Source organism: Pelodiscus sinensis, chromosome 7 (genome assembly GCF_049634645.1).
Source record: "Pelodiscus sinensis isolate JC-2024 chromosome 7, ASM4963464v1, whole genome shotgun sequence".
Classification (NCBI taxonomy): domain Eukaryota; kingdom Metazoa; phylum Chordata; order Testudines; family Trionychidae; genus Pelodiscus; species Pelodiscus sinensis.
This window is the reverse complement of record NC_134717.1, coordinates 59,561,675-59,588,071: the sequence shown is the minus strand read 5'-3', so window position 1 is coordinate 59,588,071 and position 26,397 is coordinate 59,561,675. Positions and strand designations below refer to the sequence as shown.

The window sequence follows — 26,397 nt, the reverse complement described above, 5'->3', positions numbered from 1 at the left end:
TTAGGTAGATTCAAAGTTAGCAGCTCTTGGGTCGTTATAGTCTTGTGGTGAAGTGTGGTGGGAAAAAAATGCAATTGAGGGGTAGCTTTATTGTGTTGATTACTATAAAACATCTTGTTCCCTATGTGGGTTAAACTTGAGACATGCTGGGATTGTACAAAGAGAATTTTCCCTGCAGCATTCGATGCAGAGAAAAAGAAGGCAGGGCTTACCCTTAGCTTGGGGCCCTTCTAAGTTCAAGCCCAAGAGCCATCCAGGAGCTGTTCCTCATGCCCCCAGTCTCTATTCCCTGCCTCATGAAATGCACATGGAGGGCAGCAGCCCCTAACTTGAATGGTTCTCCCCTCCGACCCAAACAAAAAAAATCTGGGAGGATTTGCAGGGAATTTGAAACCAACTGGATAAAAGCCTATCCCTCTAGGTTACCTCCAAATCTCTTGTCCTTAAAATGGTACATTCTGCAGCAGAGAAAACATTGTTCTTTTGAGAATAAGGTCCATTGCCTTTGGGTAGTATTTTTGTGAGAGTTAAGCATGTTCATAAGCACTTTTCTTCAAGCATCTTGCAGGACCAGTGCCTACAGCACTCTTACTTTTAAGTGTTAGACTCTGCTCATCGGACATGCATTGTCTGAGAAATTTAAAACCTTTGAAGATGGACAGGGTCGCATTGATTTTGATGTGCTTTGGGTCAAGCCTTCAGTGAGTTTTACGTCCATAAGCCAGCAACACGGCCCCATCACTTCCAAGTAAACAGGTAACATCCATCTCTGGCTCTCTCTCTCCAGGTACGTCTAGACTGCAAGCTTCTTTTGAAATAAGCTTTTTTGGAAGAGATCTTCCAAAAAAAACTTCTTCTGAAAGAGAGCATTCATGCTTCAAAAGTGCATCGGAAAAGCGATCTCCTTTTTTGAAAGAGAGTGTCGACAGTCATTGGATGCTCTCTTGCATGTAAGCTGTGATTCCTATGGACAGAATGGCCACCAGGGCATCTGTGGTTTTTTTCCTGGAGGCCTCTTCTTTCAAAAAAACTCAGTCTTCTGCATCCACACACACTTTTTTTCCAAAAGAGCTCTTTCGGAAAAGGCGTTCTTCCTCGTAAAATGAGGTTTACCAATGTTGGAAAAACCCCTGCATTCTTTCGATTTTCTTTTGAAAGAACGCGATTGCAGTGTGGACATAGTTGAAGTTTTTTTGGAAAAAGTCTGTTTTTACGAAAAAACCCTGTAGTCTAGACGCACCCTCACTGAGAACCTTGACTCCACTTTCTGTAGCCTCTTCAATGAGTAATGTAGATTTAGCAGATATAGCTAGCTGGCATTTAAATTTGGTTCTGGTCTACTGACTCCTGTCAGAGGAAGAGGAACAGACATGGCAATGTTAAACAAATGGGGAGGAGAAGGTACTACTACTTCAGCCAACCAGAACCAGTTTAATATTTATTTTTTCGATGTGCCAAAACTGGAACTTTTTATCTCAACTCCCTTCTGCTTCAGTGGCTCAGAGATAATAGAACCTGAACCAGAGCCAACCTACAGTTTTATTTTACCTAGAAGTTCATCCTTCTTGAGTGACCCCTAACTTTGTTTTTTTTTTTTTTTTTTTTTGGCTGTAGTGCTTTGTGGGGTGCAGAAAGAAGATATCAAAATGCACCCGTTCACCTTTAAAATAAGCACCTTCCAGATATGAACTGGTTATTCACAGAGAACTGGATGGCTTTTTTTGACTGCACTAAGCCAACATGTATTTGGCCATGATTAGTACATTTCTAGAGTGTTTTCCCCCCCTTTCTCTGAGGAATCTCAAACTGGCCACCACCAGAGACCCCACAAGATTAGGTGTCTCTATTGATCTAATGAATTGAATGACACCACTATACTAAGTATACAATGTGATAAATCAGTGATGGAGTTTCAGCATTAAATCTAAATTTCTATCATTTGGAGCTTTAGTTAAGATTTTGTTAATATGTGATGTATGTTGCTTAGCTGATTGATTCAAACAGTAAGAGGATTTGTCTGCATTTCTCACTCTTGCTAGAGGAAGAGAAACAGCTGCAATAATGTGAAACACAACAAGCCTTTTGTTCCAGTTAGCTAATTACATAGTCTTCGGCCATGTCTAGACTACAGAGAAGATCATGCTGCAATGGTGGGTCTTTCAGTGTTCAACTGAATGGGTCTAATAAAGACTCGCTAAGTGGAATGTTGAGGACACCTCCAGCAATGCTGGAACTCCTACTCTTCGCAAGGAGAAAGGAAAGTCAACAGGAGCGCTTCTCTCATTGACCTCCTGCTGGGAGTACAGCACCGAAGCATGGCTTAAGGTACATTGACCCCAGCAACATTTTTTTTAATGTAGCTGGAATTGTATACTTTAAACCAATCTTTGGCTGTAGTGTAGACCTGGCCTTTGTATTAGGACAGTAGAGAATTTGGTCATATTTCTACTTCTCTCATAGCCCCATTTAAAACAGTGGAAATATCTGAGTTGCAAATCAGTGCAGAATTTGGTCCACACTTAATTTAGATCCACCATTTGTTATGAGTCTGAAATCCAGCGAAATCAGACTTAAAAAGTCTATACAGACACCAGAATTGGATGCTATGGTTGTTTTTCTGCTACTAAGCCTAATAAACAGGTGAGATTTTTCAGGAAATCTTCTAATAGGTTAGTAGCACTAGTGATGCTTCTTGATAAAAATGGCAGGGGCACTAGTGTAGAAATGCTACATTTTCCCTTTGGGTTAGAAGGAACAGCGCTAAAAATATTGACAGCTGGTCACATTTGTTATATTAGATTTCCTTAAAATTGCCAGCAGAGCTGTGATCTAGAATAGGGTTTTCTAAAGAAAGAAACTAATTGCGATGCATTTACCAACAGCTATCACTTCCTGTATCTTGAGAATTTGCTCCAATACTATGATGATGAGATGAGAACTGTATAATGGACAGCTATAGACAAGTAAAAGCTTCAGAGAATCACTACTTTGGGCTGAAACAGAATGGATCACATTCCTTAAGGTCTGTGAGAGCTGACGGGATTGGGATAACAAGTAGTAGGTGTGCAATCAATACCAATATTTGCAGGTACAAACTTTTTTTATGGCCATGTGAATACCACTGATACTCACGCTTACCTTGTGAACCTGTAACAGCCTCCATTGCGCATCTCTTCACAGACCTTTGTTCCAGCCCCCTGTCCCAAATCACCCATCGAGTTTGTGTCTAGGACCACAATGTAATTAGTCCGAGTCAAGTGATCACAGAGCAGTGCTACAAATAATTTCAGGTCTGGTTGTATTCATTCAGGAAGAATGGAGGCAATCTCTAATGCAGACAGTCACCCTCAGCAGTTTATAGGTGATACTTGGACCTGTCGACTGTGTAGGCAACTCAAGGAATGACACGTGCCTTGAGACATTCTGTTGCCGCCTTATAACCACATGCTTGCAGACTTAGAATGCTTCTTCTCTGGGGGCAGCTGTGTAGTATAATGGGCAAAAGTATTTGTGGAATGCTTCCCACACACCCACTGAAAAATGAAGAATCAGGTCAACAAAACATTTTCCTCATTCGGGCTGATTTTTGGCAAATAGTTTGGTTGCTGGGGAGAGGCAGGGGAGAAACTCTATAAATATAAAAATTGTTTGTTTCAGCGTGTCTGAAACAAAACACTTCAGATTTAAAAATAACCCTTAAGAGTTGCCCTGTAGCATATTACAAACTAACAAAAATACAGATAGCATCTTGAGCTGTTGTGGGCACAACCCACTTCTTCAGATTTGTGGAGCAAGAGGACAGTAAATATGAGATGTTTCAGTCTGAAAAGATGTTTTGTTTCTGAAATTCCTTCAATTTTATTTTTTAAAAAGTTGATTAAAAAAGATTTTAAAAATCTTGAAACGAAATATTTTCTGCTGAGACAGTAATTTTTCTAACGTATCACTGGACACTCAGCCCATCCTGGTTAAGCCCAAGGTAAATTGTCTTCTCTAAAATGTTTTAATGAACCCCAGGGATATGTCAGAGCCCTCTAGGATGATTAAGTAGTATTCAGAGAAGTGGCAAAATCTAGGGGAAGCAGAGAAATCATCCTAATAACCCTTAAATTTTGTGATGGGACTTTTTTAACAAGGGGATTCTGGAAGCCCCAAACACCCTCCTCTGCCATATCATCCTTTCTAATTAGTTTTAAAAATAAGCCACCTCTCCAGTGCTTTGTCAAACATTGGTGTTCTGGCGTAATATTTTACCCGATGTTTATGATCCCAGCAAGCTGTAAAAGACATACAAAGATGAATATGGTCAATTACCTAACCTTCATACTGCTATGCACTGGCTTGAACTCAGCCACTGAATAATTGTATCTGAAAAATACATTTATTGGAAGAAACAAGAGCTCATGAGAGATCCTCAGAAAGCCCGTCTCGACAATTTTATCCTCTTCTTATAAATTGTCGGAATTCAGCGGCTGCCCAAAGGGAGCGTTTGTTTTCTCCGTTCCTGAGGCTGACAGTCATGAACTGTTGGCGATCCCACCTCTCACACAAGACAATGGCCAAACTACACAAGAATTTCTGCTCGTCTGGTTTCCACACACCCGAGAAGTAACTTTCCCTTTTCTCTGTAGCAGTTGTCAAAGAAGTTTATCAAGTTCAAGATCTTGCTGACATTGTTTGAAGTTCAGTAAAGCCTGAAGGCCCTTATTGAGGCTTGGGGACTATGGTTTGCATTCCAATAGTTCCTGGCAGCCCCATTGTGCTAGGCACTCCATAAACACATATAACAAGGACCTGCAGAAAAGGACCTGGGGATTACAGTGAATGAGAAACTAGATATGAATCAACAATGAGTTAGTAGCATGGGTCTTCGGTGGAGGTAGGGCTGGGGGAGGCCCTGGAACACGAAGAGGCCCTGGAACACTACAGTAGGCCTTCTGGGGGTGGAGTGTGGGTGGAGCCAGCCTGGTGGTTTGGGAAGGCAACACCTTCCCCTGCCTAGCGTACTGGCCACCCATCATTAGCAGGAACATTGGCAGCAGATTGAGGGAAGTGATTATTCCCTTCTATTCAGCACTGGTGAGTAGTATTGTGTCTAGTTTGGGGCCCAGACTACAGAAAGTTATGGGCAAATTGGAAAGAGCCCAGCTGAGGCAAAACAAAAATGATTAGGAGGCTGGGGTGCATGACTTACGAGCAGAGGCTGAGAGAACTGGGCTTATTTATTCTGCAGAAGAGAAGAGTGAGGGGGGATTTGAGAGCAGTCTTCAATTACCTGACAGGGGTTCCAAAGAGGTTGGAGAGAGGCTGTTCTCGGTGGTGGTAAATGGCAGCACAAGGAGCAATGGTCTCAAGTTGCAGTGGGGGACGTCTAGGTTGGATATTAGGAAAATTATTTGGGGTGGGAGGGGAGAACTGGAATGGGTTCCCTAAGGAGGTGGGTAGAATCTCCATCCTCGCAGATTTTTAAGCAAGTCTTGACAAAGCCCAGGCTGGAATGATTAAGTTGGGGTTGACACTGCTTTGAGCATCAAGTTGGACTAGAGGAGCTACTGAGGTCTCTTCCAACTCTGTGAGTCTATGAACAAGAGATCTCACTATCTAAATAGACAAGAAGGGGGAGACAGAGGCACAGAGTTAAAGTTATACATTCAAGGTCACATGGCAGGTCAGTGACCAGCTGAAATAGATTTGGGTTCTCCTGTTCAATGCGGTGGATCACGTTCCTTTATCCCCACTTCAAGTCAGAAATTGACTTTGCTTTTATAACTTTCTAGCTTAGCAGCAAGCAAGGCCATAAGAATAATGTGTAAGTCATTTGAGCTCCAGAAATGACCTTTTAGAAAAGTTTATTTTTAAGGAGGAGGGGAAACATTTATGTAATAAATCTGATCTTGCTCGCAAATATGGTTTTGAAATTGATTGATAAATGCTATGATTTTCCTTGAAGAGTTTTATAAATGTACTGACTGCACGGTGGGGAAATTGATCAAAAGTGTTCCTTATCTTGAGTGCTAAATTGATTTCCTTTGTGCATGTTCTGTTTAAAATTATTTATTAAAAAATAATCTTTGGCTAGAGAATATTAACTCATGTCAATGAATAATTTGAGAAATGTGTTTTATAACAGGATATTTATTGCTTACCCTTTAGTTAATATCTATTTTCTTTTCATTTATTTTTAGTGTGTGTGGCATAGCACAGGAGGAAAGGTAACATTGAATAGAACTCTGTTCTGCACAGTCGCCTGTAACTTTGTATTATGAACACCTTGACAGAGGTGGATGGATTAGTGTATTTTCTGTAAAATCCAGGTAGGTAATGGTTTTGGATTCATGGAACCCGATTCTGCCCTAACAGGTGTAATTGCATGGAAAAACCTAGAAAACTGACTAAAGAAGTAGAGTTCTGGATTGATTCTGTGATCAGGAAAGTGATACAGGTCTAGTCTGGCACCCTTGGGACTTGACCAATGCCAAATCAGAGAATTTGCCAAACAAATATCGTCAATATCTTCTAGCAGCATTGCGAACATTTACACTGCTTATGGGGCTCTTAGAAGACATTTGGGGGTAAATTAGAGCTAAATAACAGCACAGAACACTGAGAGCTAGGACTGGTGGCTGTTAAACTTTATGGGATTGCGGGAAACTTGGCCACACCCATGATAAAAGGACATCCAGCTAACTAAAATCATGCCAGCCCACAGATGTTGCTGGACCAGAGAGTGCCGGACTAGAAAGGTTCAACCTATACCAGAAAAGAAATGTATTTCCATCTGAAGATCACAGCTATGCAGTAGAAACAGGTGGTTTTTAAAAAAAATCTCAGTGGTTGTTAAGTGGAGCAAGAAGACTTTAGAGGGGAGAGAATTGGAAGTAGAGAGGGTTAAACCTGGAATGACTGTGATTTTTCTGAAACAGGATGTTAGCTTTACATCTAGGCATCTCCTGAATCCACCTTCACTACTGCTAACGTGGAAGGATTCTAAGTTCTTCCACAGTACTATTTCATTGATTCCAAGGCCAGAAGGGACAACTGTGATAGTCTAATCTGACATCTTCAATAACACAGGCCAGAATACTTCCCCAAAATGATTCCTACAGCAGATGCTTTGGAAAAAAAACATCTGATCTTGATCTAAAAATGTCCTATGTTGGAGAATTCACCACAAGACTTAATACATTATTCCACTGGTCAATTACCTCCCCTGTAAAAAAAAATTTACATTTGCAATCAGAATTTGTCTAGCATCAGCTTCTACTCTCTGGATCACATTATTCCTGTCTCTTCTAGATTGAAAAACTCATGATTAAATATTAGAGACTTCTATCTTACACACTGTAATCAAGTCCTCTCTTAACCTTTTCTTTGCGCCGCTAAATAGATTTAGCTCTTCGAGTCTGTCACTTCAAGACAGATTTTCTAATTTAAGCATTTTTGTGGCTCTTGACTGAACCGTCTCCAATTTGTCAGCATCCTTCTTGAAATATGGACCCCAAAACTAGACACAATTTTCCAGCAGCTCCACATCTTTGCACCAGTGCCAAACAGATGTAAAATAACCTAACTGAGGTTCCCCTGTTTCTCCACCATGGGATCACATTAGCTCTTTCAGCCACTGAAGAACATTGGGAGCTCATGTTTAGCCCTCCATAGCTTTTTCAGAGTCAATGCTTCCCAGGATAAACTCGCCCATCCTCCATTCTTTGCACCAGTGGGTCCAAAATTGACACATCTCTATTTTTTATAATTCGTCCAAGCTGTTGATATTATAGAGTCACAAAAACATACAACCGTAGTGCCTACAGCCCTTCTTCATCTGAGGAGTCCTGTTGATTTCACGGGGAAAGCCTCATGTGAATAGGCGTGGTTGGATTGAGGCTCACATTAACAGGCAAACAGAATTTTGCCACAGTATCTATTTTCCTGGGATAAAATACACAAACTGAAACGTCAATAATTATGAAAGTACAAAACTGAATGGCGAATGACAGCAAATCAATTGGAGGGGGAAGAGTAAGTTGCTAGAATTTGAACCTTCTTCCTAAAAGTTACACTCCTCATATATATTAATAACGTAGGTAACTTTACTTAATATCATCTTACCCCATGGTCTGATGCATGGTTAGGATTCCAAAGTGCACAGTAAGGGTATGTCTACACTGCAAGCTTATTTTGGAGAAAGCTATTCCAGAAGATAATTTCCGGAATATCTTATTTCAAAATAGAGTGTCCACGCTACAGGGAAGACTAAAAATTAGTCCGAGGCAGGCTCCCCTAATGTGGATGCACTATCTCATCCACATCAGAGCCCCAGGGGAAGAATAGCTTAGAATGTCCCTGGGGAGGAGCTATTTCAACATAGCAGCAGTGGAGCATCCACACACACCCTCTTCCAAAAGAGCTTATTTGGAAGAGACGTTATTCCTCATGGAATGAGGTTTACCAACGTTGAAAAAAACCCTCCGTTAATTCAATTTTCTTTTGAAATAATGCAATTGCTGTGTGGACGCTAGTATCGTTTTTCCAGAATAACAGCCATTATTCCGGAATAACGGTGCAGTGTAGACGCACCTTAAGTTGTACCTGTTTATGCTCTCCTGTGCTAAATTGAGCAGATAGTGTGTAGTGTCACTTAAATATCACATGGTGAGTTCCCGTTGCACCGTAGTAAGTGGGTGCAAGTGCAACTTACATGTAGGGCAAGTTGGAATAACATGTAAATTATACCAACTCAGACTTCTTTAGGTTCATGTTGGCTCACCTCTGAATTTAGCCCTGAATCATAATCCAGTTTACGGCATATGAGTATTGTAAAATCTTGAACAGAAATCAAGCAGATTGTTTTACATGGTTTCATCGAGCTCGCTGTGTTTCCAGAAAGATGGTGCTGTGATGTTTTTGTGTTTCCTCCGAGAGCCCACTAGGGGACAATGTCGCACTTTGCATTGTATCTCTCGCCAGCAATCGGAGTTGTTTCCATCTATAGGACATTAGCTCAGCAACGGATGTATCTGGTACTGTTCTTATAGTATTTCATGGCTGTAGTTTGTTTAGAGCAAAGATGCCAATATTGTATCTAAGGTCAACATTCAACAACACTTTCATAAGAATTTTGTTTTAATTTTTATTATGGGCGTAGTGGGTAGAACAATCATCTCAGCAGAAAAAGCTGTTCAGCAGCACCCGCAGTGAAGCTTACATGTGAAAGCCGTTTTAGGAAATTTGTGTCTACAAGCTCCACAGTGTTTTTTACAGTGCAATTGAGAGGAATATATTCATTTAACAATTTAATGTGTTCTTTAAACTGTCAATCATGATGTGCACATACTCTATTAGGCTATGTCTACATGGCAGCGTTATTTCTGAATAACTGACATTATTCTGAAATAACATAGTCCATGCCTACACAGCCAGGCATTATTTCGACATAATGTGGAAATAATGTCGAGCTGGAGGATTTCTTACTCCAACTCCTGTAACCCTCATTTTACGAGGAGTAAGGGAAGTCCGAGGAAGAGCCATTGTCGGCAGACCGAATACTAGGCTAGATGGACCTTTGGTCTGACCCAGTATGGGCAGTCTTATGTTCTAAGAGTGTTCTTCTTTCAACTTCCTGCTATGTAGACAGCACCAAAAACCAAACCAAGCTATTTCAGCATCAGCTACAGAACTGACGTAGCTCAAGTTGCGTAGCTTAGTTCACCTTTAGCCCTGCTGTGTAGACGTGCCCATAGAGACATGGACTATACAAAGCTACATCCTGGATGCCTGCAATTTAGCAATACAGACAGTCCTCATCGCTGGGCATCCTCATAGATTGGCACAGTACCATCAATGTCTGGCTCAGTATATTTTAAACTTGAAACAAGTGCTCCTTGAGCCAATAAAAATGCTACTTTAATTAGACTTACTGGCTACAGCACCTTAAAATAAATGTTTTATGGTCCCAAGAAGTAGTCCTGTGGCACCTTATAGACTAACAAAAATATATAGGGTTATGAGCTTTCATGGGTAAAACCACTTGGTTTTCCCCATGATACTATATATATACTATATATATATATTATATACTATACATGTATGTTAGTCTCCAAGGTGCCTCAGGACTACTCGTTTTTAAAGTTACAGACAACACAGCTACCTCTCTGAGCTGTTTTATAATCTATTATTTAGTTATAGCATAAGCAGCATGTCTGTGTCATAAAGCTACATTAGCTTTAATATTAGATGGTCAAAAATTATAATCTTCCCCTTTTTCTTTGTTTCCCTTTTGTTTTCTTGCTCTCGAAACTTTCAGCCATTGCAAAGGCCTCATCTGAACGATGCTGAGTTGCTCTCAATTTCTACTGAAGGCTGTGGGGCAGACGGATCTGATTTTCATCCTCATGAGTCCAGAGCAGCTCTACTTATTAAAAAAAATAATTGTTCCAGATCAAGAAGGATGCAAATGGAGTCAAAATCTGACAACACTGGGATCAGGTACTGAAGAAGAGCAAATGAGCTATGCATGCATTTGTAATGTAAACGGGATGAAATCTTGAGAACATTGTTCGGAACCTCACAGGCTACGTTTTCAATGCCTCCCGTGCAGTATTTGGCACGGACCTTTAGGGCCAGGGAGGGGAAGGAAGGATAAGATTTTTGACTACTACTAGAATTCTCAGATAGTTGCAATTAGTGAGCATATGTTACGCAGATAGGGTGTCGCCTTCCAAGGTACAATGGGGTAGTTAGCCCCCAACTTTTTGTCAGTGCCGTGAAAGGATAGAGGATATAGTGGATCCTGTCACAATTTGAGCCTCTGAGTCAAGGGAGTCCAGGAAATATTTTATACCTGAAGCTTATGTTGCTATAAGCTACCCCCTCTAGAAAGTTTAAGGTCAACAGAATGAATTAACAAAGCATGATGATAATTGTCCTGAATTCTTACATTCTTCTATGTTAACCTTGTGAATTTGGACCAAATTCTGCTTCTCTTTATGCAACTCTTTAGTTGACTAAACCCATCAAGAGCCGTACCCTTCCCCTCTTTCTAGCTCCCATTCTGCATTCCTATGCTTCTGAAACCATCATCCTTTTGTGACAATTCAGAAGCAAAAAAGCAGTGGTCTAGCAAAATGTAGCATCTTAAGCAGTACCCTAGAGCAGGTGCCGTTAATTAATGTCTTCTGCCAGGTGTTACTAATGTACTCCGAAAGGTATATATGTACATTCCAGTCTTGCCCAAAGCAAGCCTCTTGCTCCTGTAAGACATCTCAAGATTGAGCTGCTATCAGGAGTAATGAGGGCTTCTTTGCTCCTCCCTTTTGGAAGCCTCAGAAGGCTTCTTAGAAAGAATAGTGATAGAAATGTAGCCGTGTTAGCCTGGTGCAGCTGAAACAAAAAGCAGGACTATGTAGCACTTTAAAGACTAACAAGATGGTTTATTAGGTGATGAGCTTTCGTGGGCCAGACCCACTTCCTCAGATTTGTTCTGAGGATGTGGGTCTGGCCCACGAAAGCTCATCTCCCAATAAACCATCTTGTTAGTCTTTAAAGTGCTACATAGTCCTGTTTCTTAGAAAGAAGTCCCTTCTAGAAACCGTTTGGATTTTGCAGGAGTATGATTTGCTCACAGATGGTGGTTTATTTTCCATGCAATGTTCTGTGGAGCTAAAGTGAGTCTTAGGATGCGTCTACACAGCAGGGCTTAACTTGAAAATAAGCTACGCAACTTGAGCTATGTCAAATGCGTAGCTTATTTTGAAATAGTTTATTTTTAAATTGGGAGCATCTGCACAGCAGTTATTCGAAACAGAGCTCTCTTCCTCCGACTTCCCTAACTCCTCGTACAATGAAGGTTACAGGAGTTTGGAGTAAGAAGTCCTTGACAGTATTTCAACATTATTTCAAAATAACTGCCTGTTGTGTAGATGCGGACTAAGTTATTTTGAAATAAAGTTGGTGTGTAGATGTACCCTTAGTCTGGTATGATGCTCAGTAATCCCATTCATAAGCAAAGTGGTCTGCCTTGTTCTTCTGTACTGAGCAACATGGACCTTGTCAACAAAGCAATCCAATTCTTTTCTCTTCAGTGCAACTCCAGGAAAACTGAGACCCCAGAGGAAAAATTGCTTTCAACTCAGGGCAATTTGCTCAGTGTTACTGAAGAAATGGAGTGTCAGGATAAAATGTTTAATGTTCTCTGGGTGATTGGTGATATTTGACTGTTACAGGTCTATCTCAGCTGCGTCACTTAATAAATCTTCAAATTTGGAAATGCAGAATTAATGTCACATCTGTCAATAATTAATTAGCAATACATTCATAAAAGAAAAGCTACCGAAACAGATCTTGAAGTCTAGGTTTACGAATGGAGGAATCTGATGTACTGGTGCCGTGAAACTGTTGAAATGTTAACAAATCAGAATGTATTGATTAACGCAATTTACTGAGACTAGTTATTTCTGAAATTCTTGCCTTTTATCAGATGCACATTTGCTCACAGAGTAAAACCCATGACAACAGAAAACAAATACTAGTATTTTCATTTTGAACCCAGCAACCAGTCCTTGTGTTTGAAGAACGCACATTATTCTGTCAGTAAAGTTGTATAAAATCAGATTACATGCAAATGAATTAGCAAGGTTAGTTTTTCACAGCCCAAGAGATGATATGATCCACATAATTGTATGGGCTTTTAGTTAGAGGGAAACACCATTCAGCTGTGTCTTGTGGTTAGCTGTAAATATGAATTTTAAAAAAGAATTCAAGCTGACTATTAACAAATTGGCATAATGTTGACGGAAGTGGTTTTCTGTGTAGTGGGAGGCATAATCTAGTTAATGTCACAGAGCAGAACAGATGATGCAACACTGAAATTTACATCTGCTTTATACAAAGTGGCAGCAGAGATTCCCAGAGAAATTACAAACCTCATGTTTCATTTTTGTGTGAGGTTTTTAATGAAAAAGCATAAAAAAATTGATCAACAGTTAGGCTGGGGAAAGAAAGCCAAGCAAACTGATAAAGAACCTGGCATGAAGATAAGGACGGAGTTCCACAATTCCAGTATCTAAGAAGTGTGCATGTTAGGTTTGGGGGCTTTTCCATCAAAGCGATTGAGGTCTTAGTTGTATTTTTCTCAAAGCACATAAATATTTCTGTTGGAAACCAGGGAACATTTCACTTTCCATAAAAGCTCCACAATGATCCTGATAAGAAGAAAAAAATAATAATGTCAAGCCAAGGTATTTCCAGCACAGTCATTTTCAACAATCCACTGAGTCTGTACATCTAAACAGCCTTCTCTCTCTCCCTTTAGTTCAGATTAAATTGTTTGTTGGAAGAATTTTTGTGCATTATTAAAAAATGAAAAGAAACTGTAGCCCTTTATTTTAAAGATGGCTGCAATAAAAATTTAGATTATTCAAATTTATCAAGTGTATTGTATAAGGCAGTAACTACAGCTATTTCTTTTTAATACTGAGAGATATTCACTGGATTTTGCATCTCGTTTACAGTCATAAATAAGCCAGCCTATTTACAAAACATTGCTACAGGGAGCAAAAATGTTACATAAAAATAAAACTTGATCCATCCAATGAAGGGAAATGTAATGAAAAATTTTAACAGAGTAAATACCAGCCTAACATAAATAGTTTCAAACGAGAGAGGTTTTAAATTTTTGCCCTTATAAAAATACAGACTATATACATTTCATAAATCCTATTGTGCAAATACAAACATGGCACTATGTCTGAGTACCATAGTTTTCTCTAAGGACCTACTCTTGTTCTTTCATTCGTTTTCAATGAGCGTAGCTGGTGATTTCTAAATAGATGTTGTTATATGTGGGCGTTAGTATTCATCTAGCAAGCACATGCACATACATGCTTGAAGGGGCCCGAATCTAGCTAAGGACTTAAGTGCCTGCTTAACTCTAAGAATTTGAACAGTTTCTACTGACACGTCCATTGGGAGTTTTGCAGTGACTTTCAGAGACCAGGCCTTCACTCACTGACTTCCGAGTTAGGCATGTGCTGAACTCCTTTGCTGGATTGAGACCCGAACTGGTAAGTGTGACTGACATAGATTTAAGTGCATATTTTGTTGTGTTGAGTTGACGGAAATCACTTCAGACATTTCCAAGGCTACCGCCTGTAGGAATATTATGAAAAATAGCTGGAAACACGTTGGTCAGATACACGGCTGCACTCTGGCTGTTTTGCAATGATCCAAAGGCATAGGCATGGGAAGTTGAAATGCAGGGGGTGCTGTAACACACCTTCCCCTCACCTGTGGCCACCAACTTTGCCAGCCCTGGGTCGCAGCCTCCAGGCCGCCCCCCGCAGGGCCCTGCTGTGCCTCTGGGGTCCCCCCTTAGCCCCACTGGCCATCCACTGGCCTTGAGGGCTCTGCCAGCCCTCAGGGTCCCATCACCCATCAGGCCCGCCCCTCATGGACTCGGCAGCCCACTGGCCCAGGAGTCCGGGCCACCAGCTCTGGGAGCTCCATGACCACCTGGTATCTTGTCACCAGCCTGGGACTCAGCTACTGGCCTTGGCCTGGGGCTCAGCAGTTGCCCCCCAGCTGTGGCTCCAGTCTGGGGGCAGTGAGGGGTCAGAGTTGCCAACTCTCCCAGAGTTGCCAACTCTCCCAGAGTTGCCACAAATAGTGCCCATTGGGTCCGGTCTAGGAGAGTTGGCAACCATAGGAAGTGCACAAAACAGGTATAAGGGAGGGAGGATGTCTCTGTACCCCCCCCCCATCCTAAAAATTGCCCCACTGCCACTGTCTGGTGCTAACCCACAACCTTCAACTGACAAAACCATGAGCGAGTTGGACAAATTATCCTGAGCAAGTAGTTCCTTGCTCTATGCCCCTCCTTCCAGTAGCCTGCATCTGACAGGGAAAAAAACCCTGAGGATGGAAGCATTGGAGAGGGGTTTTTGTTAATATCAAGTAAAAAAAAAAAAAAAAAAGCTGACCCATCCATGTCTTGTGTCAGGTGCCTTCGTTCTATGACTTGGTTTCCAGCATCTCAGAGAGAGGTAAATTGTGACCAGCACACACAAAAGATTTCTAAAACTTACCTTTGGGAGTTTGGAAATCACTTCTTCCCATGTCATAAATTTCCTATTTCAAGCCTTATGGGGTTGTAAGACATCAATCTCATAAACCCCACAGATGCGAGGAATTTTTTTTGCGTCTCTGAACACTACAATTATGTGGGATGGGAGCACATGCAAGAGGGAGGAAGGAAACACTTGGCAGTTCATATTTTAAAGATGTACATTTTAAGTTCCGATTGTTAAACTTGGGAGGCTGACTGAGGGGCAGAGTGCAGGTGTAATTGTCAAACTTTAAAATTAATGCAATTTTCACATTATTAGTATTATATAACCATCACAAAAATGTGTTGCTCCTCTCAGAAAACACATTAACAGGCACACACACCTGTGTCGTGAAGAGCTCGATGCCTGTTCAGTTTATCACGTCGGCATTACCATGATACCGACAGTATGATCACATATTTTATATGCTGGTGCACAGCAGTATTACTTGCATTTCATGAGTTGAGGACTGCTTCATTTCTCATGAATAGCAAAGTTATAAGTGATTTATATGGCCAGTAAAGCCTCCGCAGTACCACATACTATCTGACATTTGTTTTTATTAAAAGGGGCGATTGTGCCAAAGAGTTTAAACCTCTTAGAACTTTGAAAATAAAGTTGGTACAATTTTTCATTGTCTCTGCTTGTTAAGTTAAATTGCCTTACCATACATTCAAGGTTCCTGGCATGGCAGAGCAAGAAAAATGAGAACAAATGGATTTTTAAAGCACAAAAAATAGCAAACTAGCTTTTCTGTGAATTGGGATATTTTGAAATTAAGGTTAGCTGTCTAACCACCTATTGGAGGGGAATATACATTTTAATGGGACAATTCTCAAGATTCTCTAGTGAGATAGCACGGATGTTTGTAGCTGAAATGTTTGCTGACCTTAAAATATAACTGGAAGGGAGTGAACATTGTAAATTCTGTGTAACTGCAAGGGAAAAGGGGTGGATGCGTAGTAATTCCAGAGTTATGGGCAAGGGAATACTTTTGTGGCATGTTTTATTTTATATCTAATTGCATATATAATATTGTGGCCACTAGAAAGCAACTCAAATGTTTGGGCATTCAGTAGTAGTCACAACACCGAGTAGTGGGCAGGGGAAGAGGAATGGAATTCATCACATGGTTTTGCCTTTGAGGATCTGGTTACCGATATGCTGAGAAAGGGCCTGATGTTGCAAACACAAGTTGTTCAGTATAATGGAAGCACCCAAGTGAGCAGGGTCTAAGTATAGGCTATACCTACAGTGCAACACTATTTTGAAATAACTAGCGGTATTCCAAAATAACCTAGTCTGCGTCTACGCAGCTGGCATTTGAAATAGTGTTCATGATACCATCTACATGTTTTGTTAGTCTTTAAAATTCCGCTAGACTATTTGTTGTTTGTCAAAATACTGTCACGCTGGAGGACTTCTCGTTCCAACTCCTGTAACCCTCATTGTACAAGGAGTAAGGGAAGTCGGAGGAAGACTGCTCTATTTCAAAACCAGTGCTGTATAAATACTCCCTATTTCGAAATAAGCTATGCAATTGATGTAGCTCAATTTGGGTAGCTTATTTTGAGTTGAGCCCACCAGTGTAGATGCACCCTATATGATGGGAACTTTGGAGGATCTGAACCAAATGTGTTTTTCACGTGGGTATAGCTTTATAAATGGATTGTGAGTCTGGCAAGCCTACTGTCAGAGGCACTTTTAGACCCGAGAGTAGTGTAAGAAAGCCTTCATGTTAACAAGTACTGGGCAAAAAGGTGTCTCCATCTGTGGATCCCTTCTGGAGTGGGGCGTGAAAGAACACTCACTCGGCAGCAGGATGAACATCTGTTATCCTGTGGAAGTCCATCTGTTGGTTGGGAGAAAATAAGGCTGGAGGACCTTGGAGCCATTACATCTCCAGCAACTCAATAGTTTGAGTTTACAGTGCTGTGTCCCATTACTAAATCGAAGTGAGGTTCTGAGGTAGCCTGTGGAATCTGGGAAGTCGCTGGGAGAATGACTTTTGCCAGTTCTGTGCGCTCGATAGCCTGCTGCAAGCTAAGGGAAGGATTGTGAGCAGCAGAATGGAGACAAGAAACTTTGTGGGATGCCTCTGGCTTTTGGTAGCTCTGTGGGCTGACAGGTGGGGGGAAAGGGCCACATCGGAATGAAGCCAATGAGACCCTCATTTAATCCGAAGTAAGGTCAAAACAGGGAGCTCAGTTTTCACTCAGGCAAACATCCAGTGAAGTCCGTGGTAATGAAGGAATTAGAATGGATCTTGTATGTGTGTGTGTGTGTGTGTTTGGATACTGAAAACTATATCTGTTTTTTAATAACTGGCTCAAAGTCAAAGAGATGTTAAAAGGGAAGAAAAAATAATGAAAAATTAATGATTTTCCCAAGTTCTTTTGTCTAAATTCACAATGTCACCAATTTATTTGCTGAAATTTCAGCATTAGTAGAACAAATTACTATCTCTGGTCATAACTTGCCAGGCCATTATGCCCTCCTAAGCCTTCTTAATTTCTGTTTGTTTTTCTGTTAGCAGTCTACTGCCTGCCTGTACTTCATTTGTGATGGATTTTCTTTACTCTGCTGCCTTTATTCTGCCATAATTATTTCTCATCCAAATTTAGTTCCAATTTCACCACTGTTAGTACAGGAGGCCCCCAGCTTGCAACTGCCTGAGTTCTGACACCCCCACACTTACAACCATTTTTTTAAGTGCGGAAAAGGCTGGACACCTCTGACTTACATCCTCAGCCTGCATTTACAATAGCGCACGGCATCTACCGTAAATGTGGGATCAGGTTACAACACCCCTGATTTGTGACGCTTCCTCTGGAAGTCACAAGTTGGGGGCCTCCTGTAATGGGAATTAGGAGGATTGGAGGACCTATTTCTTAATTTCCTTCTGCAGCACTTTATGATACCGGGAAAGTCTCAGAGAAGGATGAGGAAAACCTTGAGGAAGGATGATTAAGAATGTGAAGGGATTTGCATTGTTTAGACTTAAGAGCTCATAATTATGTAGTTATGCCTTACATCCAGAAAGAAGCCTGTTGGCTGACTCTTTAGATGGCATAAATGAAGTGAAGTCAATGGATCTACACTGAATAAGACAGCAGTCAATCTGGAGTGAAATTGTCTCTTTCCATATTTCTCATGTATCAAATATGCAGCTCAATAATACTTGGCTTTCTAGATAGTAGGATTATAGTAACTTTTGAGTCAAACTGCTTTCCCCTGATTTATTATTTCACCTAGCCTAACTGACAGAGTTATTCCTGTATTATATGACTGGAGTTGTGTTTAATGCCAGACCATATGATATCTCCTTCTTCAATATCTGACACACATTTTGTTGAAAAAAACTCTATTAGATACAATACAGTAGCTTGCTAGAGAATCAGAGGTAATTTGGAGCCCTTCTATACAAGTAACCCCCATTTGAGTCTACGCGGCTCTGTGAAGGTGAGTAGGGGGAAGTAGAGAGAGGCCTCTAATTATTAAATGAAGATAAGGATTACAACAATAAAGGGCCTGTTAGAACTGTCATCCCCTCCTCTTTCCTTCTGGCTGTGGTTACACAGGTAAAATGATTAATTTCTAAAGGCCATACGGTGTGGTCGCTCTGCACACAGAACTCCTATCGATATCAGTGGGAATGCCGAAGAAAGGCACACAGTGAATTAATGGCCAAAGGGTCGGAGTATTGATTACACCTCATGCTTAAGGCAGAGAAGTAGAATTCATGTGTATGGTAGATATTATTTCCCAGTGGTACGTCTGCTTAAAACAGTCCCTGGAATTTCTAAGTATATACTCCAACACAGGCGCTGCTAGAATGCAGGGGCCTTGTGACAAACTCAAGAGTATGACCTGTTGTTGGTCTAACTCTGCCACCTAACACTATAGTTCTAGAAAACCACCCAATACACCATAAGGAAAAATGTGACTTGGAAAGCATGTGTTGCTCATTAAAAGTAAAATAATAAATATTCATTTTCCCCTGAAATAATGCCACCCTCACCTCAAAACATGCATCATCTGCCACTTTAAAACAATAGGTTCAAAATTTAAAATGTAAGGCAACCGTGTAGGTATGTGATACATAGAGATGCCCATAAATCCAGGAGTGTACTGGCCCCATTCTAACTTCCACACAAACAGTCAATAGGAATTTTACCATTGACTTCACAGGCCTGTTCTATACTAGAGCAGGCAGGTAGGCTTAAGTACGCCATCCAGCTATGCAACATATGTAGCTGAAATCGACTTATATTTAGCCGGGCTGCCGCAGCCAGTGCACTGCAGGAGGCCGACAAGAGCACATGCTCCCTTCAGCTTCCCTTTCTCCTCAGAGACTGAAGAGTACCAGACACCAGTGGGGGCTGCTCTCAGCATTTGATTTGGGGGTAGACACTAGACCTGCTAAATCAAATGCTAGAAGATCGACCTCTGGAGGGTCGATCTTCTCTGTAGTGTAGATAAGCCCACAGTGAGCAGGAACAAGCCAAAATTTTCTACTTACCTTTTTGTGCTCTAGTGCTGGATGGACTATGGCAGTACACTTTTATGAGAATGAAGTGTGGGTGTTGTGGGGAGGCGGAGGGGACTGCATATTTATTTTGGCCAATAATAGGCATGGCCTAGATACAAAGCAGCAGCAAAAAATCTTGGGTCACTTCCCATGGATGGCTCTGCTATTAACACCTGAATTCATTCACAGTTGTGCATGTTTATGCCAACTTTCCAAGTTTGTGATTTTACTACGTGTAAGCAGAATTTGGTCCAAAATGTAACACTGTTAGATAATCACCACGTACAGCATCTTTACTAGATTTGCAACTATTTACAGAATTCAGAGTCGACGTGACCATTTACGAGTGTCTGAACAAAATGGTGTCTAAATGGACTGTGAAATAAGCTTTCCACTCATGTAAATAAACACAATAGAGACAACACGCCACCCATTGGCCAGCTCTAAAAACAATTCAGCACATCACTGGGACAGAAGAGAATAAAGCAGCAGCTTTGGATATAATGACGGAGGAAGTGAAAGAGCAGGCTTGTGATTTTTGTGAGCTGATTGCTAGATCATGGGCCTTTTTGTGGCATGATCTGGGCCAAGAGTGATTCAACTCAGGAAATTGTTGGATCTGCCCAAAGACGTTGGAAAATATTAGAGTAATATAGGCCTGTCAAGACTGTTCCCACTCTGGCACTTTGAGTGAAGATACCCTTTGAGGGAACCCTCAAGATACTTTAAAATATCCTGCCACTAACGGCTTCTGCTTAAAAATTTCCCAAGGTCACAGATTCTCTGACTTTGGGTGGTACGGCTGTCACCACCCAAATGCAAAACCCCCAGGAAGATACATTGTGGAATTTCTTTCTGTGGGGTACTATAACAGGTTCAGTCCTGTGTGCGAGTGCCCCTTGGTGGCTGAAGGGGTCTTGCAGTATTTAACTCTCCTGTCTGTGGGTGAATCAAAAGGCCAGTCCTGGCTGAGGTTCAGACCTCTTCTTTTACCACCTTGCTCAGGTATGGTTTGCGGGGGGGCAGGGACCCTATACGTACCAGTTACCTGTCCAGTTTCAAAGTCAGTAGTTGTGATCACATCCCTGGGCCACTTCCCTGGGATGCCTTTTTCATCCAGCCCTTCTCTAGGGCTTTGTTGCTAAATTCCTCTTGTCTGGGGTTCCACAGAGTTGCTGCTGGCTAGCCTTTAGCTGAAGGACCTAGCGCCACTCAGTTCTGAGAGCCCAGCTCCCTCTCGGAGCTGTCCACGGTTCTGGTGTTCCCCAAACAGCTCAGAAGTCTACCTGGGTTGAGCTCCAGGAAGGAACTGATTGAGTTAGCTAGCAGTTCCTTATATAGCAGCCTGCTGTACCCTGACTGGCAGCAGTGAAGGCTGCCCCTTACCCTGCTCCGAGGACCTCTCCACTGCACCTGCTGCTGGCCAGGGTGCTGAAAGGCCTCCAGTGGGGAGGTCGGGCTTTGTTCACCCCACCACAGGTACCCTCATGCTCTTTAACCCTCCCTCTGAAGAGAGCTTGAAAACAAACTGTAATTTCTTACTAGATGACCTTTCAGTCTCAGGCACATACACCCAGCACCTTCCACCTTCTAGGACACAGGAATCAGATTGTAGTCCTAAAAAGTTGCTTTTATTTATGAAACATAGAAGGTGCAATTGGTAAATATTACTTGGATGCTAGGTGTTACAGAACAACTGGAAAAAGGCAAGATTAAAACACAGAGAATTGCTACCCTGGGATTCAGTTTAAAAGTTACAGTGGGGGGCGGGGAGGGAGAAGTACTTGGACTCAGCACAAAAGAGTTCAACAACCCCCAAAATAAAGAAGATAAGCTGATCACATCTTACTAAATATTCCCTGTTCTACATACATCTCTGCTGTTCCAAGGGTTAGTCCTTCTCTGGTATGCTGGAAATTCCATGCCTTGTTCCTGGCTTAACTCATCGCTCCCAGCTCTTGCTCTGATCACACATAGACTCATGTTGCCTGTCTACACTGGCCTCTTGCGCAAGAATACTGTAGTGTTCTTGCACAAGAACTCGCAGCCAGTGTAGACAGGCAGCAAGTTTTTGCACAAAAGTGACTGCTTTTGCGCAAAATCTTGCCAATGTAGACACAGCCTTGGTGTCTCAGAGATGACAGATTGTAGATTTGGAAGCCTAGAAAATGTACAAGGCTAACTATTTGGGGTTATACGAAATTAAAATCAAACAAAGTTGGAACAGTGTTAAACTCCATTTCAGAGAGACATCCTTACTCATGAAAGACAGGCAAGGATTTACTTACTGTTACAAAGTCGCTTAAGTCCCATTGATGTCTTAAATGGTTTCCTGAATTTGGGATCCATTTTGCAGGAAATACAGGTTCTTAGCTTTGCTGTTTTATCAACTGGAACATATAAATAGCTTTACTGCGTCTAACCATTGATCTATCTAGTTCAGAATCTTGTTTTCCAACAGAATGAACAGAAGAGGGCAGTTTATTGATTGATCCGTCCCCTGTCATCATCTGGTCCCAGATTCTTGTGTCAGAGATTTACGGATACCTAGAATAAGGGTTTGCATCCCTGACTATTGTGTCTTACAGCTACTGATAGACCTATCTTCCATGAAATTATCTAATTCTATTTTGAACCCAGTTACACTTTCTGTTTTCACAATATCCTCTGGCAATGAGTTCCACAGATAAATTTTGTATTGTGTGACGAATGTTGACTTCATTATGTTATATGAATATACAAATAGCCTTCCTTTTATACTTTCTCCCTACCGTTCATAACTGCAGACTTCTAGCATATCCCTGCACCTTTTGTCATCTTTTGACTTAGCTGAACAATCCCAGTCTTTTTAATCTCTCCCCTTTTATGCAACTTGTCCAATTCTAAAATATCTTTTTTGAGATGGTGTGTGTGTGTGTGTGTGTGTGTGTGTGTGTGTGTGTGTGTGTGTGTGTGTGTGTGTGTTTAGAACTGGAAGTTTCAACCTACAAACTTTTGAAGTGCCCAATTCATGATGTTTAAATAATGTTTTATCACACTCAAAAAGGACCAGTTTCTTTCAGGATAAGAATTCCATAACATGTTTCCTCATGCTCTGGTGACATTTTTGTTCCATCCAAACAAGAATTCAACAATAAACAGATGACTGTTTTATAAACAAAATACAATGGCCCTATTGTTTATCAGATCAATTGGCTCAAATGAATAGCTGACTTCACAACCCTCTTGTAGCTCCACTTCGCTCTACCACTTGTGTTATGATATCATCTTTTATGTCCTGTAAATAATGGCCGATACACTGCATCCATTGTAGATAAACAGAGAACATGGGACCAACCAAGGGCTCTTTTCTAGAGATTTAGGTGATGGGCATGCTCTTGATTCCACTATCTTCCTCCCCAGTCATCCATCACTTAGTTATCCATGTCAAAAGGGGAGAAAGATAAATGTCTGCATTTCCTAAAGAGACCAGGAGTTCTCTGCTTTCCAGATCCCTTACTCGTGACACATGAAATGAGGCTTATTTTTCTGAAAGTACAGAGACAATCCACTAAAAATCAGGTCCTTTAAAGGAAACTGAAGTGTGGTCTCCAAAAATCACTAATCATTTTTTTTAAATACTAGGCCATGTATCTATCTGTCTCAGTTGGTAGGTATTAGCTAGGAGAGCCTTTTACATCTTGTAGGAGGTTTCATGTGCAGCATGCACCAGGGAAGGATATGCTGCCAAACTGTATATGCTCAGCAAACTAGCTTGAGTTTTAACATACAATTTTTGTGTCAGTCCATGTTACAGTTCTTTTCTAACCTGCTTTCACATGAAGATGCTTCCCTTCAACTTCTTGCTGCATGGAATATATTGCTTGATAACTAGCACTTCTCTCTCAGCGAGGATTACAAGGGGAGTGTCTGTTTTTGCAGCTGACACATGCTTTCTTTGTCAAGTGGCATAGGATTCCACTGTACAAGGCACAAGTTTTCTCCCTCAACAATTTGCCATTGTGATTTATGCATCCTTCTCCAGGCCTGTGACCAAGCAAGAACCCTGAGCATCATAGCTTGTTGTACATTAACCAGCGTGGGCCATTTCTTTCTGTACTTAGAAATGGCATAGAGACTAGAATATACAAAATGACCATTTACACAGACAGTATCTAATGCCTCTGAACTAGATAGATTACAAAATGCCTTGCTAGGTCAGAAACTGTCTTTTTGTTCTCTGTTTGTAAAGCAGCCAGCACAAAAGGTTCCGGGGTCAGACTAGGATTCCTAGCCACTGTAGTAACATAGCTAAACTTGTGCACACTAATTCATAAACTGAATTCAATGTAAATTCAACCTGGTTTAAAAATCTTACACTCACCACTAACTGGCTTCCATTAAACACACACACATACACACACACACACACACACCTCCAACATGTTTTTGGATATACAAATGTCAGGCTTTTGAACACACAGAGTTGGGCATACAAAATTAGGAGCTTGATTTAGAGCAGTGTTTCTTAAACTTTTTAAGACCAAGGAACACCAAACAATAATTTTTTTTGAGGAATTTTGTTGAGAGGAGGGAAAAAACAGGGTCAGGGGGAAAGTTATTGAGGGTGAAAAAAAGATTGCCTGCCCCTTTAAGGATGGCCATTTTGAACTCAGTTGTTCTCCGTGGCACACCACTGATTGCCTTGCGGCATACCGGTGTGCCACGGAACATAGTTTAAGAAACACTGATTTAGAAGCTTCTCTGGAAAATCTGGTCTTATGTATATATGTCTCACTTCTCACACCCAAACCCTCCTAGTCCACTGAAATGCAACAGCTGGTAGTGAAATATATCGTGAGTTCATAAGCAACCAAAACTGCTGGGCTATGTCTACACAGCAGCCTTATTTCAGAATAATGTCAGTCTTTCCAAAATAACACCGGGAGCATCTACACAGCAAGCCTGTTATTTCAAAATAAATTTGAAATTATGGGCTTCTTATGCCGATGCCTGTAACCCTCATTGTATGAGGTATAGGGGAAATCGGGGGAAGAATGCTGCGTAGACCTCGTCAAAAGTTGAAATAAGCTATTTCGACTTAAGCCACTCAATTAGCATAGCTCAAGTTGCAGAGCTTATTTTGAGTTTAGCCCTGCTGTGTAGACATACCCTGACAGAACAGTTGTAAAGAACATGAACAATGCTTTAACAAATTGAAATCGCAGGGGCAATTTAATATTGAAGGTAATTACTCAAATAAGCATTTGGCGAGAACATCAGGATTAGCTCGTGTTTTCTTTAAACGATGTTCTTTAATTAGATCAAATTTACCAGGACTGGTTTCAGTGTTGACTGACAGACAGCACTTCTCTTAGCACAAGAGTAACCTATCATGGGACCGATATATCAACAATGGCAATAGCCAATTGCGAAAAAGTAAGTTTCCCATGGAGGATCTGTACTTGGGAGGCAGGGACGAAAGCAAAAGTGATATGATGCAAATACAGGGCCAGACGTACTAACTGGGTATTGGTAGGCAAAAGATTTTCCAAGAGAAGTGACAGAAGAGTACAAGCTGTATGCAATTCCTTCTCCAGAGTAGTAGCTGAACAGGGGCTTGGCTACCCTATTTGGATACAGAGCATCAGTGGAGATTCTATCCCGAGGTCCAGTTGGCTTTCAATCTGCCCTTCATGGCAGAACACTATAAGGGTTCTAAAGCTTCAGAGGGGTACGTAAGCTAGTTCGTGGCTACATCTAGACTGCACTGTTAAATTGGAAAAAGATATACAATTTGTGGCACGCAAATTGCATATCTTTTTTTCAATTTACTTTCAAAACAGGCTCTTCCGAAATTTGGCACATCTACGTGGCACCAAATTGTGAAAGAAAGTGCTCTGTCAAGCCATCTCTTATTCCTCGTAGAATGAGGTTTACAGGGTTGGTGAAAAAGCGTGTCCGTTCTTTCGAAAATGTTTAGTGTGCCAGCCAGGTAACATCTTTATTTATACCTTTGCGATGGGTCCCAAACCTGGTCTGAAAAACTAAGAGTTTTGAAAGAAACAAAGGGGTTTGAAAGAAATGGCCCTGGAAACAGGGTTACATGTTTTGTAGTTGGTTAGCAAGAGGCTACTATTTTCAGTCTTTCCTATGTCTTCCACTGCATTCATCACCCGATGTGAGAGCCTACAGGGAAACTCCTTGGTGCAGTATTATTATTGCTGTGCTTAGGATTCTCAGTGAAAGTGGCTAGATTTTGTTTTGCTGTTCCCACTGGAATGGCCCAAATGCATCAGATTAACGGTCCGTCTAGTTCAGTGTTCTCTCTGACTGACTGAGACCAGTAACAGCTGCTTCAGAGGAACATGCAAAACTCCTCGCAGTAAACATTTGTGGGCTAACGTGATCACTGGGAAAACAGTAGTGAGAGTCAGAAGAGGTTTATTCCCTTTCTAAATTTTTGCCTCTGAAATGTGACAGTTTAACCATATAAATATCTGATCCAGCTTCTGAGTCCTGACAAAATGTTGGCCTCAGGTATCTGGCGGGAGTGAGTTCCATAGGGTAAGGGTTACTAAAGTATAACATGGTTTTGTTTACCTTTATCATCTTGTTGCCTTTTTGTCTCCTCTCTTAACAGCGCCAATGTTCTCAGTTTCTCTTGGCGTCTCTCCCTGCCCACGGTCATTTTCATCACATGTTTCCAGACACCTGTGTCCTTTTTGAAATATAGTGACAAAACTGCACATGATATTCCTGGTGAAGAGGAACTGTGGACATCTG

The 26,397-nt window shown here is 41.3% G+C and overlaps 1 long non-coding RNA gene across 1 annotated transcript; it reads left to right on the top strand.

Annotated features, from left to right (window-relative positions):
- Positions 1-2,883: 2,883 nt before the first annotated feature.
- LOC112546481 (uncharacterized) lies at positions 2,884-26,387 on the top strand. The gene is made up of 4 exons (XR_003090182.2): positions 2,884-3,022; positions 6,186-6,314; positions 10,304-10,485; positions 26,255-26,387. It is a non-coding gene; the product is annotated as an uncharacterized LOC112546481 (long non-coding RNA).
- The last annotated feature ends 10 nt before the right edge of the window (positions 26,388-26,397 follow it).